General features: G+C 31.4%; 1 protein-coding gene across 1 annotated transcript in view; it reads right to left on the bottom strand.

Annotated features, from left to right (window-relative positions):
* Positions 1–13718, bottom strand: part of LOC129988855 (calumenin-like) — a 33428-nt gene extending 19710 nt beyond the window's left edge. The window contains exon 1 of the mRNA XM_056097133.1: positions 13619–13718. The gene's annotated coding sequence lies outside the window, so the exon portion shown is untranslated. The remainder of the gene's footprint in view (positions 1–13618) is intronic.
* Between the last annotated feature and the right edge of the window lie 7286 nt (positions 13719–21004).

A 21004-nucleotide genomic window follows, 5' to 3' on the forward strand; every position in this document is an offset into this window, starting at 1 on the left:
ACAACATTAGACACAGAACTTGTGAATTTGGTTGGTACTTGTCGGGTAATAGGGTCACAATAACGAGTTTTCAAATCAAAATTTTAATTACTTCAGATTGCGTAATTGCTTTGTCTAATTAATTTAACTCAAGAAATTATAAAACCATGTAATTGCTCTTTAGAAAAGTTTTAACAAATTTTAAAATTAAAAAATTAGCTTTCAAGTGACAGTGTTTTGATACTTTACAAAACGTTTCATTATTTTAATAGCCAAGCGAATGCACACTGCAAAGATTGATTACTTTTCATAAGCTAGTTCCTAGTGGTATAATTATGAGCAAATTTTAAAAATACAGACAGAGGAATCAAGACTTAAAACACTATCATGTTACACATTTCGGACTAGAAGCTCAAATCGCTTTAATTTTTTTTTTCTATTGCCTAAAACAAAATTATTTACTGTAGTGTTAATAGTTATAACACTGTAGTGTTAAAATTATTTATTGTGGTGAAACTAATTGTGCATTCCAGCTAACCTGTACAGAGGGAAAGTCTCAAATCTGAAAATTTGAAAGATGATTTATTTTATTTTTAAGTAAAAAAGTTCATATGCACCATATTTCAAAAGATTCGACGTTTAAAAAAAAAAAAAAACTCCTGAAGGATTCGCCTCTAAATTTTTTATTACATATGGCACACGGCAAACTGATAAATAAAGTAATTCTGATGTAAAACTGTCATCTATTAAATTCCTTAAATAACTTTATGCTTTTCATTGATGCAAATAAGTCATCAGGGACTCCACTTTCCGACTTCCTGGGGCATTTTTACACTCCCGATACATAGAGTATTTCAATGTGAAATTCAGAAATCTAGTCATTTCACAAAGAGATTAATTTACCAAAATCTGCATTATAAAAACCCAGCCGCCATTGATTACCACCTGTTTCACCAAAACTGAGTTTTATAGCACAAAATCCATCTTTGGTTAGGTTCGCTAGGAATATTGGCCATGTCCAATTTTAATTGGATCATTTAACTCTGAAGTTCAAGACTCAAAAATCTATTTTCAGCATCAAATTTTGATAAACATTAGAGCTATCTAGTTCTATAGCCTTGGACTTTTGTTTATTGTATATAAAAAAAACTGCCGGTAGAATTCTAATTATATGTTAGTGTCATTAAAAATTCAAATGCTTGGTAATTTACTACTAATTGCTTGTTTCTTTTGTGCAACTTCAATTATTATCTAACCAAAGAATATTTAAAGAACAAACAGAAAAGTTGCACCTCAAATATTCGATGCAACATTTAAAATGGTTTGAATTTCTCTGAAACAATGAAAATTCTTGTTGCAAAATGCACTTTGAAGTTTTTAAAAATATCCGTGACAATGAAAATTGTACGGCTGTATTACAGAAACGAATCGAGTTTTTAGGTTATGTAAAAACCACTACGTTGTAATATTTTATGGCATCAAAACTTTTAAAGAATTACATAAGTAATATCATTAAAGATAAGTTTTTTTTTTTTTTTTAAATTTTATAATGTAAAAATCATGTTAGTGCACTTAAATTTTCGAAAGTTATCAAGACTTCATTTTTTTAGCAAGTATATACGCACTTTTGAGACTACACTATGCCAAATTTGATGGCTCTAGGACACACACATTTTATTATATTTTACAGTCCCTCCAAAGTTTATCCGTTTCAAGATTCCATCGAGACAAGGAATTCTCTTTAATAGCGGTACGAGCACTGACCTTATATTAGAGAAGTCGAGATAGATAATAAATTACTTCGGCAGTGCAACAATTTAAACATCTATCTAGTTATCCAAGTGTTATTCTCAAAATTTAATTCGTATTCCGCTGCCGTCGTTCAAGACATCAGATTAGCTAAAATATTTTCCACTCAACAATATACTTGGGAATCCAGTCCAGAACATTGCGCAAAAAGATGCCCATGCGATGACCGAAATTCAAAACCAAGTTGCATCAGCAAGTTTTTGCATTCGAAGCGCGCAGCTCTTTCACTAGCAGGGAGAAACATTAACAATCTAGTCGCTCAGATTTTGTGTCAGTTTTTATCTTTTCTAAAAACTAAAAATTAATCTTTTTGCATACAATGGCGTGTCACATTTATATAATGCATAATATATTTAAATATACAATTGAGTCGAATTTAAATATAAACTCACCGACATATTTTAATACCTTGGATGTCCTTTATATAAAAAATGGGATCTAATTAAGATCATTTCTTTTTAGATAAAGAAATAATGGCTTCTCCCATGTTCTGAGTTGACCGTCAGCAAAGAAGCAAAATTTTAACTCGTATTTGCTTTCATAAGCCTATAGGTTAGAACTTTTTATTATTATGACCGATTGTTGCAATATGTACCAAAATGAAGCTGTAGAACATTTAATTGATAATCTGTACAAGTCGAACCTTTGTTGTACCTACCTGATCATGTTGTACCCTTTTGAAATTATTATATGAATAATTATTTGAATTTTTTTATATGATAAACGTTTGCCTGCTTAAAACACTGAGCAAATATATTTCATACGAATTAGTTACTCGTCTTTAATGAAACAGAATTTTTCTGGTTACGGTTTTGCGCACAGCAATATTAGATGAGTGATGGCGGGGTGGTCGGCTGTACGAAAGAAGCAATATTAGATTAATGTATTAATCCTTTCCACTTGGATACGGACTCTCACCCGCCATTCAAGACGGCGCATCATTTTGACGTTTTATTTGTCTATTTAATTTTGATTTTTGAAAATACCTGCAGAGTTGTAAGAAGACGTAAATTAATTAAATGGGTGTATTCAACTTAAAACAATTGTATATATTTATTTCTCGGAGCAGAAAACAAGTCTTTGTATTAGGTGAATAATTATTTATACAATTACTATTCCGAGTACAAAAGGTTAATATATCTACTGTTATAAATGTTGTTGAAAAAAATTAAATAGCTAGCAAGCAAACAGTTCAAAATTTAAACCATTTTCATCATGGAGAAAAATAATTTCCATGTTTGCATTTGAAAAACTGCATACGTTAACTACTTTTTATGCGCTACTACAGTCAACGAGAGATTGTTTAAAATATCACTTGTTCCGTTTTGTTCATAACTCCATTCATGAAACATTGTACATTAAGTCTTAATCCTTAAGTAAGGCATTAAGAAGGACTTATTTAATACTTTAAAGAACCGTAAAAATGTCGCATTTGATTCAGAGATACCATTTCAAATAATTCCACGTTCAGCAACATTAATGAAATAAAACAAGTTGAAATGAACAGTTAACACTGATTGTCAGGATTCGAAGAAAAATGCACGTAAAGGATACACAGATTTAAGACCTTCGGTCAAACCCTTCTTCCAAGATCTATATTCAGCTTTTTAAAGTAGGATACGAGGTCAAAGCGACGCGTCTGGAACCAAATTCTTTATCTTTCAAAGAATAAAAGGTCAGTTTGAAAAAACTTATGAACCTACTAGAAGCATTGAACAATGAAACGATGCCACGGCAAGCCAGTTCATATTTTCACCCATCCAATTAGGTTGGTCATTCACAAACACCCTACACCAGCTTAACAACCCTTTCAATCAAAGCCTTGATCGAGAACACACAAATTCCACCCACCACCGACCCCCAAACCTTTCATTTTCCAACCACATTCAGTCAGAGCCCAATGCATATGGCTACTAATCTATCTGCTAAATGGACTGACGGAACTGGCAACGTTTGATATTCAATTTTTCAATGGACACCACGCCGTTACAGAAAGGCTTTTCCACACTATTGATAAATTTTTGAGTGCTGTCACTAGAATGGCATGGCTTGGACAGAACATCAATGTTCAGCTTAAAATGGCGCGAGTACTATAGCATTCATGTTCTTTGTGATGCAAAATGACATGAATGTCATTCGAAAATTATAGTGCCAAAACTAATTTCTGATAAAAGAAGTAGTGTGGAGAATAATACGATCCCTAGAAATACGTCATGTGCTATAAAAAGCGGCATATCAAGGTCTGCACATGTTAAAGAAACTCCTGGCAAGCAAAATTAATCCCATGAAAAGACTAGATTTGCAAAAGAACATAATCTTTCAAACTTCGCATTTTTAAAATTTTTCGCGAAAAATTCATTCGGCCTCTGTTTTAAATGAACAAATAGAGAAAAAAATGACAATGAATGCGAGAGCAACTTACGCATCGCCAAACTAATAACACCATGCTTGCTTATCAGATTCTGAAGACAATTTAATTACAATCAAGGTTGAAATTAATCATATAGCTATGATATTCTGAAAGATAATCATTCTCGAAGCGTCTCCATATCAGGACTCGAGAGACGAATAGCAAAATAACAAATCAAACATATTGCTCGAACTGTAGAGGAAGGACGGATTAATAATGCATGGAACCAACTCTGAACTCCTACTCCAAACGAAATTAAACTTCACTGACCATTTGAAGTATTATCTGAATCGATAAATTAGAAAACTAAAAATACAACTAGAGGGAGTGGTCTTCCTAAAACTTTATCGCATGCCCTCTAATAAACTTCTCGTTCCAGAGACCGCCTTGGCTTGCATTGCATTGCATTGGCTTACAACAGTTACGAGCTATTAACGTTTAGCGTGAATTAGGCATTTTTATTGAATCTATCGTGTTATACTTGGGGAATCATTTGGCGTTTAACTCCTGGTCTGCGGTCAATAACTTCCAAAAATTGAATTTATGTTTTAGACAAATTTTTGCTTCAATCTGTTGGGAAAAACGTAACACAATACAACACTTGTAGTCAAGTATATCAAATTTGGTATGGGATTTTATAAGTCATCTCGTTTTTGAATTATCGCGCTTATGCATTTCTGAAAGTAGTGACCGACGGACGGTCAATTCCTTGTTGGATTTCGCTAAAAATTTAATAGATGTCTACACTATAGATATTAAATCTGTACTGAATTTTATTTAGCTCTCTTCGTTTTGCAATTATGGCATTAAAACTTATTAGGATAGCCAGACTTCCTCTGAACAGATTTTACTCAAAAGTTGACAGCAATATGCAAATTTAATGTAATGTAACCAGCTATTATCCGTTTAGCTCAAAGCGTTTTTGAATTATCTTTGTCATTTTCCAAAAAAGTGTTTTTGGAACTTAGGTTTAGTTATATTAGTGTCCCGTTGTAAAGCAACACTTGGGCTATTTTGGGACGGTCCTCGTAATTTTGAACCGCGGTCAGATGACGAGGACGACACCTGAGCTGGCACACACACCCTCTCTCCACCAAGCCACACCAGCGGGAGGTCGTTTGGCCTTGACGGATTTAACGTGCAACAGACCCCCCCCCCCCTTACACGACGGTTCTTCGGTGGAATCCGCTTTCGAAACTGAAACCCTACGGCTCACGAGCCAAGACCTTACCACCAGGCCACCACGGCCCTTGGAACGTAGGGATGTCTAAAATATGGAGATGCGTCAAAATCTCGATTCGAATTTTTTTGACGATTACTTTTTCTTTGCATTTAGTATACGAAAAATTAAAAAAATAAGACTGAATGCGGTAATACGGTCACTTAAAACTTAAGAAAATTAATACTGTCAAGAATAAAAATAATCTACATCGCTACTCACAAAACGTGTCCATTGTTAATAGTTGCCAAAATTGCCATGTTTTTGCCTGCACATTTGGACGATAAAAAATTCCTGCTCGCTTTTAAGTTCAGATTTTTGGGATTTTGTGATAAAACATAAATTCACCTATTTTTTCCTCTTTTCTTCAAAATATAGCTATAGTATTTTTTTAATCCAATTTTTTCGATTAAGTGTATACAATTTAATATGGTATTAAGACAGCCATTTCACAAATTTCTGCAAAACATTTCGTTTAATTTTGAAATCAGATTTGTCAAACGATTTCATCCCATAGCTTTTCAATCATATGTCGCTGGAGCCATTCATCATTTAATTAACAACATATTTGTGTATGTGTTATTAAGTTGTATATTTAATAACACATTCAATTAAAGAAAATTTTAAATTGCCAAAATGCTCAAGGTATGCAATTCCGAGAGGGAGAAATATCAGGAATATTCTCTCCTTGGCCCCCTCCAATGCATTTATCATTATATTTTTGGGTTTAACTTCGTAGCATCGAAAGAAGAATTGATTATGTAATTAGAGCATTCTTTAGCGAATTGAACCCAAATACTCATGTATTAAATATTCATTATCAAATAAATATGCCAAATTTCAACCTAGTGGCACACATAATTGAATACACGAATTATCACTTTGCTATACACGAAAAGACAGATTTAACGAATTTGTTTCAAATGTTGACACATGTACGATTTTATGGGGGGAAAACATCGAATTCCACGTGCAGCCAGCTTTATAGAATTTTTTTGTTATCCACACATAAACTAACAATTCAAAAAAAAAAGTTTTCCTCGCTGTTATTTATTCACCAAAAAAATCTTTTATCGTCTCAAAAAACGAAATTATCTCTAAAACCGTTGATATTCGTCGTTTTTTTTTTTTTTTTTTTTGACGATAATACTTTGACTTAAAACTTAAAAGTCGATTTTTAAAAGTTTAAATATAAAAATCGGTTCAGTATTGAATTTTTAAAATTAACTTCAAAGAAATTTTTCTCAAGTGTAAAAAGAAACTCATTTAGTAATGTTTTATTAATTTCAGATTAGCATTCATTAATTGAAATTTCTTTTTAATTTCCGAATTTTTTTAAAAAAAATTTTTTATTTTTAATAATTATTTAAATCGAAGCTAAATGGACACATGCCTTTGAACATGTTCAGCACAGTTGCTAAACTGTCCAGTGTCCAAAGAAGATTCATATAAATAAATAAAAAATAAGAATAATGAACTGTTGGTACAGATATTCTTGGGATAGACCAAGCAAGGAACGTTCAATGATTTTCCGAATTCGATACTTTCCCTCGCTGTCATTAATTCGCCATCGTAAATAAGCCTTGTCCTGGTGCTGACGGTTTTACCCAACTCTTAATTACAGTCAGGCAGCTAGCTACTGAGCTCGTACTATTTAACTCTTAGCTTCAGTTAAATAACTTGCGACTAAAGGTTTCTTTCCTTGCCAGAACACATCCTGTTTAATGTAACTCAATACTAAGGAAACAACTAAAACAATTCGCAAATTTCATATGCATTGGCGATTCTATCAGATCGGAAAAGGAAAGGAAAGCGATTTCCTGGTATCATTTTAGGACTAATCAACGAAGAGAGTTTAAATGACATAATCGATCAGGATTAAAACGGCCAAACTTCCCACCAAATTCTTGGTAAGAACGGAGAAAATGGTCGCAATGCCCCCCTTAGGCGACGAATTTCATTCTCTTAATTGGATCAGGTCAAACGGATCGCACCGTTCGGAACGTGTGGGCCCCCAGAAAAGGGAGAAAGGTAATCGACACTCCAGAAATCTAGTTCGCGTTTGACGTAATAAACCTGGGTTTATCGACCACAATATTCTTTTTATTCCTAAAATACGAGTTCTAACTGGCGATATAAATACCCCTTGGGATGTACACTAAACCATTCAAGAATAAGCGGGCCACTACTATTAATGGCGGAAGGGCGACCTGAAAAGATGCCATTTCATCCCATCGACTTTCTTGTATATTCACTCCGTTATCAGGATTACTTTAGAACGTGTGAATTAAAAATGACGAAGCCGATGCAGTATGCAATCAAATATCCACAGTTGGAATGTTAAAATCTCCAAACGTAGGCAAAGTTACCTTTTCCACTGACAGTCCGACAGCTTGACAAAAGTGGTGACACAATTTAAGAAGTTCCCATTTGCTTTCAATTGTCAAAATGTATAAATTGGTTTAATAATTTACAGACAAGTAATCAAGTATAAAATATATTGATCATACAAAAGAAGTATTCGTTTAGAAAACCTGCTTTTCCCTTCTACAATTAAAATGGACAAATATGGAAATGCATCATATTAGATAGAAAATTTGATCTCGGATCATTTAGTATAATGATCTCCAAACATCAATCTATCATCATATGTCGAACCTTTTTTTTATATGATCAATAAATATACTTATTCATAATCGGGTTTTCAAACCTTTTGTTTCCGAAGTAGAATATCATAAAACTACCGCATTGGTCTAGCGAGGTTAATAGGCGCGCGGGATATCCGCTTTTCACCCTCAGTCAGTGTTTCGGAAAATATGGACATCGACCCGGTATAACCTTTTTTCGCCTTTTCATGACTTAAAAATTTTCAAATACTCAAGAACACACTAATATTTCGTCCCGATGGCACTCCATAAGGTTGGCGCCTGGAGCATCTAATACTTCTCTTGCCCCCAGTCCCTACGCCACTGGACTAAGTGGCTCTTACTTCATGCCAGATTCTCATGTTAGTAATCGGCTTGATTTGGGCATATTGCTTCCCAAAATTCCACATATTAATCTCTTCATAATCATATATAAACCTTAGCCACACTTTTCAGTACTGTATCGTACCTTACACCATTGTTGCGCTTTTTCATGACTCACATTTTTACGCTTTAGGACATTTGGATTTTGTAAATTAGATTGTGTTTTGATTTTATTATAAATTGATAAAATATATTCCATGAGTGTAGCGCAGCTTAGCCAGAGAGGGTTTTTGTGCCCCAAAACAAATTCAAACTCGCGTTAGTGAGCTGCCGAGACGAAAGGGATACAAATTATTCCCGTAATATAGTCCAAAACTTTGATGTAAAACATGAAATAATGTATTGCTTCAGTGCAAACGCTCTGTATAAAAAATTACAGAAATTAAGAATCTTTATAACAACTGAGATAGCATTTGCTGCTCCAGCTCCACTTCAAAATACAGTAGACTCGACTATCAGGTCTAGTTAAAAAGAAAGTGATTCACCGTAACGAAATGAGGAATAATTTACTTCGTCAAGACTTTGGATGCTTTCAAATCTAAAAATTCTCACTTTTGTCAGCCTTTTCAGATCACTGCAATCACTAATCGCCATTAAAATAAGATTAACATAAAACAATCAAGACAACGTTTTTTTTCTGTTTTAAAAGTATATGCTCGTACTGCATAGTGCTTATAATTTTGTATTCTGTAATTAAATCAGATATTATAAAATCCATCAGAATATTTACAGTTATTTCATTCTTCGACTTCATCTATAATCAATTTTTGAAACATTTTAACAAATCAATAGGACAAATTAAAAAGAGGAAAAAATAAAGCGAATTATACTTTGGCAATAAAGATAGCATTTCAAATAATACGAAGAAATTAGCATTTACAGAACTCAGTATTATTAATCGGTATGCCACATTCGACTGTATGGTTCAGAATCTACTGTAAATCGAATTGTAGCCTAATGGCAAGGTTTCAACTTCAGGCCAGAAGATTCCAAATTCGATTCCACTAAACGACCGTTGTTTAATAGAACCTGGTGAACGTTAATTCCATCAGAGCAGAAAATTTTACTGGCGTGGCATGGAATTTTGGAGGGGATGGGGGAGAATCAAGTGTCACTCTTATCATTACCATATTTCAAAATTGACACTTTTAAATGAAACTAAATCCATCTGGCAGAAAACTGCTTTAAGTTCAAGTTAATAGTTTATTAACGGGCTATTTTGAAAAAATTGCAATTTTGAATTGTGGTCAAATAAGTACAACACCAGATATTTTAAGTACCGAAGATTTATAATCGAAATTTGAATACATAATGTTTACATCCGGTCAGAATATACCGGATTTTTCACTATGCACGATGCCAAACTAGGCCCTGCTGCGTCAGGAATCAGGCAGGAAAGGAGCTTTACTTTTCAAACTAGGTTTAATAAAATGTATATTAATTTAACATTGCCATTTCCTCTTGCATATAATTTCATGAAAAGAATCAAACTGTGTACCCAGCCTGAAAGCATATCGTAGCCAGGTTCATGGAAAATTCTTACGGGAAAATGGTTGATACTGCATGATTATATTTGTAGTAATGGTCTTCAGATTTATGCAGTTTAGGACAATTGTAGTATTTAAGGAAACCAATATTTCATACCTCACTTAATCTTCCAAATTTCACATTCACTAAGTTGAAGTTTATGTCAAATTATTTAGTATTCATAGATCAAAAATTTATTCAATGTCGGCTCTTTGAAATAAAAAGACATGATGCAAGACGCAGTCGAATTATCATCCCTCTAAATTACGTAAAAAAAATGCTCGCGATAGTATCAATAAGATTTCCATACAAACACCATAATGAACCTTTCCACGGATTAACAGTTATTCTTTGAATGTGAAATTAACATTTTCTAAATATATATATATAAATAATAGTTTTTCAAAATTTAATTTTGCTTTTAACATAATGTGAAAACAATTAGATCTGTTTTGCAATTTCAAGTTGATTGCCATACTAGCTTGATATTTCAATATTTTTTTTAAAAGTTTATTATGTAATGGTTAGGATTCAATATAAACAGATGCTTTTACTACTATTCCTAGATACAATGGGACCAAGTGCATAAATTTATTTTCTTAGAACTTTTCCAAGGAACAAAAATGATAAAGCATCTTTGTATATAATTGCATAGTATACTAAAAGAAATAGAATCTGAAAAACTTTGTCTTACTTCTCATGGCTTTTTATTATTTCTGTTTCATTAAGATTATTACAGGACAATTGAATGTTTACTTTGAAATAAAAATGTTAAAGTAAATTTTAAGTAAGAAATTTATGTTAATAAATTTTAAATATGGGAGGAAAAAATTTCTTATTTTCTGTTTTATTATATTTATCACTTCATATTCATTGATCACTATTTGAGTATCAATCGCGTTTTTTTTCAAGTGAATCATTTTCTTGTTATTCGTCAAAGTTTAAATAAATATAAATTTTATGACGATTAACTCTTGATGGAAATATTATACGAGTGTTTATTAATGAAAATATATAAAGCGAATATTTATACAAATCTAAAAAATCTACAGTTTTTATCTGCGCACGTACTTTTCAAGATAAGGTCATTGCCAACTTTTCAGAGCCTAGCCTAAAACTTGATTAATTTTTAATAAACTTATATTTTAAGTTTTTGGTAGCTATATCTCCTTTTATTATTAATTTTTTTTACACCAACTGAAAACAAAATTACTTTAATGCTTCCAATTTTACATCGTTACAATATTTCCTCTATTTTTAAAATTTATTTGATACACAGTACTTATTATAATAAATTTAAAATTCACTTTATTGTTCCATCTATCTAGTAGCGCGTTTTTATCAGTATTAAAGGGAAGATAAAAACCTTACTTTCTTTAAATAAGAATTCAAATTAAGAATTTTACTTCGACTTTTATTTCGAGGTAGGTACAATTAATTATTTGCATGCAGAAAAATTTGTAGTTGGCCAATATCATTAAATTCAAATTTTTAAGTCTTATACAACGGTATGAAGTTTTAATAAACGCATTGCATTTGAATAGTTAAAACTCGGGATAAACAACATTCTGAATGGACAAGCTCACCATCGCAAAGATTAATTTCATTAATAAAAGGAACATTTAAAAAACTAAAATAATAAGATTCTTTTTAAAAATTAAACTGCTAATTGCGCTGATCATTTAACAGAACTCTCGGATATCGATTGAATTCTTAAAGAATTAATTGGGATTTATCTGAATATGTTTGTGAACTTATGATAATGGTAAACTATTAAGAAAATTTCTTCGCAAACTAACAACTTGCTCAATAATTAATATATTCGGGTTTTTTTCCTTCATCTTTAATAATTTAATAGTTGCTTAGTAAAATTCACTTATTACATTTGATTTGGAAAATAAGGTTTGTAAAATTAATATTTAAAAAAATTTTCCAAAAAAAAAAAAAAAAAAAAAAAAATTCAACATTCGATTTCTTTATGTTTCTCTAAAATAAATTTAAAAAGATTTACACGGATTATTAAAAAAAACCCGATTTCTTAGAGTTAAATTTCCTAGATTTGTAGGATTTTTCCCAATCTTCTCGAACAAAAATAATTCATAAAAAAAAATCCGATTTTTAGAACGATTTTTGAGATTAAAACATTTAATAAAAACGAATAAAATTAATCTGACAGAAAATCCTATCATTTGATTTAAAAGCGATAAACCATAGTATCATATTCAACACAGACATCTTAATTTGTTAAAAAAAATTCCTTAATAAGATTTTAAATCTTTTCTATATCCATTTTCAATAACATAATAGCCAACTTGCCTAAATTCAGTCTATCTACTTTTCTAGATATTCATCGAAAAAACAGATAAACATAATAACTTAAAGAATTTAACTTTTGACAAATCAAACAATCTGATAAAATATATATTCTGTTAAACTCAAGATATTTCGATGAGCTGTTTTCTATGTTTTAAATTTGTTCTGAAAGGAATAAATGTATCATTTTTAAGATTTATATTTACATACTTGTGTTTATTTCTAAACTATAAAAAAAGAAACCGAAATTTTGCCAATCCTGCATTTGCGACATGAATTTCTAATATTGAAAATTTCAGCTTTATTTTGAAATCTCACACATTTGGGCTTTCCTCTATTTTGCGGTTTTGAATACAAGTATATATACATTTAAGAAAACCTTTCCTCGAAGTTTCAGAAGATAATCAAGTTTTCTTGTCGACAAGATTGACTTAAAAGGATGCTGAACGTAAAATGAAACGAGCATATTTCAATAGAATGATTTAGATATCAAAAATTTCGATGCGATTGCAATTCTATTTGAACACAGATATTAATTATCTAATTTTTTTTATAAAGACTATCAATTTACTTTCAATACGTCACAAAATTGATAGCTTAAATATCGAAATATTAATTCTGAAACGCACGAATATTCTTTTTCTAAAGTACTGAAAAAAATGAACGAACGAAAATGCGAAACGTATATTAATATGGTTTTCAAATAATTAAGACATTATTGTAGATGTTATTTTAGGCAAAAAGCAATAAATCTTACAGTAAAAAATATTCCGTTTAAAATTTTAGTTTCCCATAAAAAATAACAGAACAAGAAATCCTGAGATTTTTCTCACAGTTTATAATAATAAATGAATTTGAAAAGACCTAATTTTCTTTCACGTAATCTAGATAAGTTCCTAATTTTTTTTTTAAATGAAACTCAGACTGAAAAATCATAAACAAGAATTTATCATATTGTACGTTTTATTCCGTATATCAACTCCACATCATAGAATTTATAAGCGGTACAAAAGAAAAATATGAATATATTTTCTTTTTCGTACTTTTATGGAAACAATCGCCAAATCCTATTTTTAAGTTCTACGAATCCTCAACCCCCACGTTGCAGCTGACCGGTCATATTGAAAAGGCACGTTTTGGAAACTGTCAATCAAAAATAGCTTCAAACAATGCACAATTTTATTCCATACATAAATCGAAATGAAAAAAGAAAAGCGACATAAAAAAGCCCGCTCCTCATATAATTTTTCTTATCTCATCGATTAATGAGGTCACAGAAATAGACCAAACTCCGAGTAATTAAAAATTAGAATAAATATCCGATCAACTTACTTTCGATGTATCAGAACCGCTAGCTGTTCGCCGCGTCTGCAAAATCGGAACGATTTTCGAACCACCAAACAATATTCGCACGTGAAATTGAACTCGTCTGACAGCTCAGGGTTGCTTTATTTAAAGACTACATTGTCGCCAACGCGAAATTTTCACCTGATTTTTCAGCCAATCTCTCTTTGAATACGTCTATGGGATCGCCAAACTGAGAACTATGATAAAAACAATAATGACGTAATGGATCACGTCTTTAAAAAGTAAGCAAAATTCCCAAGACTGTGATCTATTTTTGAACATCCGTTTTCGCTAGTGGGTGGTTTGTTCCCAAAATTTAACACCATTTCACATCTTTTAAGGATTAGAATGAACCCTAAGCTTTTGTTATAGTGTTCAATAAAAATAAATTATTTTACGGTGCATCCTCAAAGCCATGCCCCTACACGGTAGGTTTAAACAGAAGGAAGGAAAATCAGGTCGCACTTGTTTATTTTTTTAAGTTTAAAAATCAAGGGTTGTACTTCATGATTGAGTGGTAAAAAAAATATTTAAATTCTACTTGCGTTGTGGCGGTGGTTATATATATATATATGATTCCATTTCGATGTATAATTCTTAAGGTTTTGTTTGTATTTAAAGCTTTAATGCAGACTATTACTTCCATGAGCAATTTCCATTTGTATAGATAAATAAATTAGAATAAGCAATTATCGTTTTTTGACCTTATGATGTGTTAAAATATACTTAACGCACAGAAAATCCTATATTTAGGTAACATAAATAATGGGATCAAAAATAATTTTCAATAGTATGGTTATGAAAATAAAATCAGAAAATCTAAAATTTTAGTTCCTTTCTCAAGGAATCTCTTAAGAATGTGAATATTTATTGACATGAAAAGACTTGGTAACCTGATGATAAGGTCTCGGTTTCAGGCCAAAGGACTCCAAATTCGCAACTAGATTCCACTAAATATCCGCCATGTATGGGGGCTTGGTGTATGCTGAACCTGACATCTTGGACCAAACATCCCTCCTCCCTTGGTGTGGTGAGGAAGTTTGAAGAGGGACAGCTAGCTCTGGTGACATCCTCGTCATCTAAATGGGGTTCAAAATTACCAGATTCGTTCTGAAATAACCCTAGAATTCCTTCCAAATGGAATGTTAATATAATTAAATTAAACATAGACATGAAACAAGGCAAGGACTACTGGGTTCAACAGGGCATGAATTAGAGTGATGTATTTGGTAGAATATATATCGTTCACTAAAACAATGATGAATATTTTTATTTTCGCCTGCAGTCAAAAATATAAAAATAAAATTAAATTCGTTGACTTATTTATATCGAAATCCATGAACCATGAGGCTCACAAACGTCACACTTGCTGCTTGGATTTATCAATTTTGGGTATATATTCTGCAATTTTTCCTACCTGTTAATTTTTTGTTCGTAAATTTGGCCTTGTGCAGATATTAATTTGCATTTAAATGTTTTTATTTTAAACGCAGACTTGGAAAGAGGTAATTTATTTTCGCATGAATTTCATTTTCTGTTTATTTCTTACTTTTCTGTCTTATCCAGCATCAAAAGTGAAATTTTAAATAAAAGTATTCCATATTAATAATTTGATATTCAGGAAAGTCAGTATTTTGAACGAACAAGTTGGTCGTCGAAGGCGACTAGTAAACAATTAAAAGAGGCGGTGTGAGATTTTAAATAAACGCATTCTATATTAATAATTTGTAATAAAGAAAAGACAGTATTCCGAGTGAGCAAGCTGGTTTTCAAAGGCGGCTAGTAAACAATTAAAAGAAGAGAAGCCGTTATTATGTTATGTTATTTATTCATTCAATGTAATGATAGATTAAGCAGTAAACACAAAAAGAAAACGATACTATGCCTAATTATCATATTAATGAAAGGGTTTTCAATTTAAACTGCAAAACTAAAACGAATTTTATAAAAATTCGAAATGTTGAAATAGATATTCAAAACGAATAATCCCTTCTTTAATGATAAATTATACATTCTAACCGATTATTTTAAGCATAAAAATTAGATCTTGGTGCTTCTAATCACGCCGCAAAGTAAATGAATAGAAAGCGTACTGAGAATTTTATTAAGCTTTTGAACTTCTTTTGTAGCTGGACTAATAGGAACGTGGGAAATTCAATAATAGACTTAAAGAAGTATAAGAAACATGCAATCCGATTAAAAAAAGAGTTTTATTTATGAAAGAAAATAAAACTAATACATGAATAAATGTGATTAATGTTTAATGCGCTTAATGGAGTACAAAATAATACATTATTAACACCAGTTTTTAAAATGAATATATTTGTAAATCTAAGAATTGCACCAAAGCTACTCCTGGTACATTACTTTCACTATGAATGGCCTCTAAATTAATAGATTTCTACTTTATGGGGGGATGATATAATGTTATTGATAAAAAAAGTTCACACACTTATTTAAACTATTGTTAAATATTTCCATATAATATTGCCCGAATTGAGAAGTAGGTCAGAAGATTTTATTCTTTGTTCAAAAACTCTTGATATTTTTATTTTTTTAAGGAAAATTGTTCGTCGCAGTTTTGTAAAGGAATATGAATTCTCTCTATATGCGAAAACAGAGGTTCTCAACTAGTTGTACTTGCATCTTACGGAGATGGTAATAATAGAAAATCGAAAGCATCCAAAATTAAAATGAACATGAGAAGGGTATAAGTTCAAAAGCTCATTGGGTAACTAAAAGAACAGCATTAAGAATTCAGAACTAAATAGATAAAATACTTTATACTTTTAACGAACACTGAGCTTGTTAAAAGAATATTCTCATTTAATGTGTATATCAAGAAACAGTAAAACAGAAACAGTTTGGCGTATTTCCAGATATTTAATAATAAATATTTAACTGAAATTTAAACAACTAGTAATTTCAGTGGACCAACTTATCGTCAAAGATGGCTAGTAATCTATAAATATTTACAGGGCAATTTTTAACTCTAAGAAATTTATTAAAATTTAATAATTTTTATATAGAGAGATATGCATGCCAGTTCGTGCGTCGTAATCGTAGATACTGTAAAACCTTTAATTCTACGCTAAGTAATAAAGCTTATTTGCACCAATTAATTTTTTAATTAATTTTGAACAATACAATAAGTATTTAATTAAAGAAATATATTAATTATTGGAATTGAAAGAGGCAAATCTCTATCACTACTAATAATAAAGGCGAATGTGTGTGTTTGTATTGGTGTTACAGGCCAAACTGTTTAACCTAGAGCTACCAACCAAGGAACATATATATTTTCTCTTGGCGACCAAGGAACATATATATTTTACCTTGGCGGTCCCTTGGCAGAATTTTTTTCTGAAGTTTTATTTAGAATTTTAATTAATTAAAAAGTAAGCGAAATTTAGATGTTCTTCAGCCATAACTTCCGAAAACATAAGAACTCAAAGATGATTTTTACATCAACTTAAAATTCAAAAAAATTGCGTTTTAAAGATACTAATTTAAATTTCATACACATTTTTCTTTCAATTTTTTAAAAATATCTTTGCCTGATATCCAACAATATATTACATTCTTGCTCTGAAATTCAGACCATTTTCATCGTTTCATCAAATACCTAATCGCGTGATTTTCTACAATGATTGAAAGCTAAAGATGAAAGATTCTGTTTAATATTTGTGCAGTTTACAAGATTAAAAAAAAAAATTGTGAAGTTACAATATCGCGAAAATTAGATGAGTCGGATATTTATATTTTTAATTGCGCTATGATGTTATGGGACTGTCACCATTAGAAAGTTTCATGCACACGATAAACAGAACTTAATTAAGACATTTAAAATAACACGAGTTCAATGTGAGGCAATTTTGAAGAATGACGAACTTGGAGTTATAATAAGTATTTCATCTGAAATCAAATATAAAGAATATTCCTGGTGAGCCGGCTGCTCGCTTTAAAGGACTAGTTCTTAGTAAATACTTTTTATAACTATCCAATTCTTTTTATTTGATTCGCATTTTAAATTCAGAATTTTTTTCGATTGTTTCTATACTTTTTATTCTCTCTTCAAAGACACAACATCATGCTAAAAAGCAAAATACAATGCAGTGTCAGGTAAAAATAAACAGACATTTTGAAAAATATTTTTCATGCATCTTTTCCAAAAAATAATTTTGTTTTATAACTAAAATAAAAATGCACAAAAGTGAACATTGTTTATTACGATTCAATAAATAAAATCCATCTTTCTGATATTGTGACTAGCAAAAAAGATCAATACCTTTTACCTTGAAGTTCGTGTAACTATTGAAAAATGATTTATCTTTTGAAATACCCGCAACAGCGAGTAACTTAGACGTATTCATACTTCTCAGAAAATTGTTTTTTTAATGTAGTTATTTGTATAAAAGGATACGAAATAGAAAAGTTTAAAGCATCGTAATCGTTAAAATTTCGACCTCAATATTTTAACTTTTACAACACCGACTCATTTTAGATATTTTCCGTTTCAGACTCCATTCGAGTTCAAAAGCGCACTTTTTGCTTTCTCAAATTCGAAGTGCAGAAGTAATGGTATCGTACAAAAATTCAAATTCGAGATTTTAACGGATTTCTATGCTTCAGAACTTCTTGAGTTCGAAAAACACATTTTTAGAAAATATCTGTCTATGATAAAGACAACTCAGAAATGCTTTGAACTAGACGGGTGAAATTTGGTGTATGGTCTTTGCACCAAATTTATAAATTTGTATCAATTTTTGAGCAAAATCAATTCGGAGGAGATCTATCTGCACGGCTGTTCGAATATAAGTTAACACGATAACAGATCGATGAAAAATGGATGGATAAAAATCAGTACACAGATTTAACATCTTTGGGAATGACGCCAAATACAAATTTTGAGCCAAATACAATAGTTGGGTTGGTCATCTGCACTTTCAGAAACACTTAAACGCGATAACTCAAAAATGCATCGACTTAAATGCATCAAATTTGGAAACGGATTTTGTGGCTACAATAGTAATTTTGTGTCAGATTTTTTTTTTTTTTTTTTTCAATTCGTTGGGAAGAATGTATCTAATACATAAACTCGATTTTCGGATACTATTACCCGCATATCAGAGATTAATCATTCAAAAACTCGCCAAAATCATCCGATAGATTCAGTAAAAATGATAAATTCACACCAAAAATTAATATTTGATAGCATTTAGCCAAAATTAATATTTGATAAATTAATAATTGTTGTTTGCCAATGGCATGTAAGACGTTCTCTGACTTTCCCAAAACAAACATTTTTTTTTTTTCCTGCGAAAGGTGGAGTGGGGGAATATCACCTTTACTCAAAAGAATACGAGAAAATTTTGGGGGACCCCCCCCCCTGATTAGTATTATATTTGTCCAATGCAAGCAGAATAATTAGATGGATGCTATTTAATATTCTGAATAGCGGATTCAGGCCTTTTGCGGTCCTAAACGGTACTCATAATCAGGCCCCCTCTTTCAAAGAACTGATCCAATGAATTTCAAATTTTTAACTTGGTAATTATGCCAGGAATTTCTTTTAAGTTATTTTGATTATGTTATTTACTTTGTGAAAAATGTATATGTTATTATTAATTTATTTATATTGATTCATGATTCCTGGCATCCTCATTTGTAAACAACATTACTTAATCATATGTTCGATGTTTATAAATATCAAGTGAATAGAATATAACACACAGAAGTTTGACAAACTATATTTGGCAAAATGTTAATATTATCCTCATATTTTGTAATTCACAAAATTTGTATTTTTAAAAATATATTTATTTGGAAATAAGTTGATAATATATTTATTTAGAAATATACCGACATCTAAAGACAAAAGATCCGTCTGTGGCCCACCTTAGGTCAGCAACCAGCTTTGTCAGATATTCGTAGCAGGCCGGGATAGCCTAGTTGGTAGGCCGTTGGATTCGCGTCCCTTGGGTTAATAGTTCGAACCCCGCCGGCCTAAGACTCCCTCGTGTGTGTGGTGACTATAAATCTGTCGTGGTCACAAAGTCCTCTATGTCGAGAGTAATACCCCTTTGGGTACTGGATCAGGGATGATCGTTCTCTGATTCAGGTCTAAATTACGATCTGTGGATGAGTGAATGAAGTCCGCCTCGTAAAAAGGGTTGTGACGTGTGTGTAGCTAAGTCGTACTCTTCGCCCTGGATGGCGCTACTGAAAAAACAAGAGATGCATCCAATCGGGGCTTAAATCGCTGTCTTCGTACAGCGGGCTTGTCCATGGAAAATGCCATAACAAAAAAAACAACAACAGATATTCGTCGCGAGCATCGGTGTTTGTGAAGACAGTTTCTAAATTCATGAAACAAACTTTGACAGCAGATAAAAGAGAAACAAATCACTTTTACAATCGAACAAAGGATCACAAAACAAAGGTCCAATGCTTTAGGAAGCTCTTTGTTGAAGAATTAATTAAAAGAAACGGATATTCCTGATAAAGTGTGCGATGTGTTGGCACGCTATAAGCCACTTAATACTTTTGATCTAGAGCTACTAGCCTTGGCACGTATACACTTTGAAAGGTGAATTTGTTTAAAATTTTCATTAATTAAAATTTTTTCCACGATATTTTCCGAAAATATTACAACCTAAAAATAATTTTTACATCATCTTAAAATTCAAGAAATTATCTTTTCAATGATATCAGTTTAATATTCGTGAAAAAATATTAAAACGTGTACTTTTCTTCTTTTGTGGGAAAACTAAATAAGATTCTTTTTATAATTGTGTCTGCAAAACGTGTATTCATAATACCACGACGTTTAGCAAATAGATGAGCCGCACCTTTACATTTTTAATTATACGATGATGTTATAGAACTAGTCTCTATTAGGAAAGTTCACGCACTCAATAAACCGATGTAGCCCTATTGAAATATTACTGCTTCAATGGGCATTGTAGTTTGATGCTTAAAAATAGTTTATTGACGGAATCAAGGGCATGGAATCTAAGGAATTTAAATGTAGCTAGTATTCTTGACAAACCAGCTGGTTGCAAAAGGCGTCTAGTTTAAAATAATTATAGTACAAAGATAGAATTGGTTGCATGAATAACAGCACAGCAAGTCATACAGGTGGTTATCAGAATAATGGTAATACCACAAACGAATGCAAGAACCCTTATTAATAAGATATAGGATAACTTTTAACAAGCAATACATCTTGGATTCGCTGGGAATTGAATCGTACAAGTGATGAATAGTGTTCAGAGGAGTTTTGTACCATTTTACGGGGAGATATTGTGAAAGCTCAGGGTGAGATGCCGGTGAAGGATATCGATTTCTGGTTGAATACTCTAAAATAGA

The sequence above is a fragment of the Argiope bruennichi genome, chromosome 10 (genome assembly GCF_947563725.1).
Source record: "Argiope bruennichi chromosome 10, qqArgBrue1.1, whole genome shotgun sequence".
Classification (NCBI taxonomy): domain Eukaryota; kingdom Metazoa; phylum Arthropoda; class Arachnida; order Araneae; family Araneidae; genus Argiope; species Argiope bruennichi.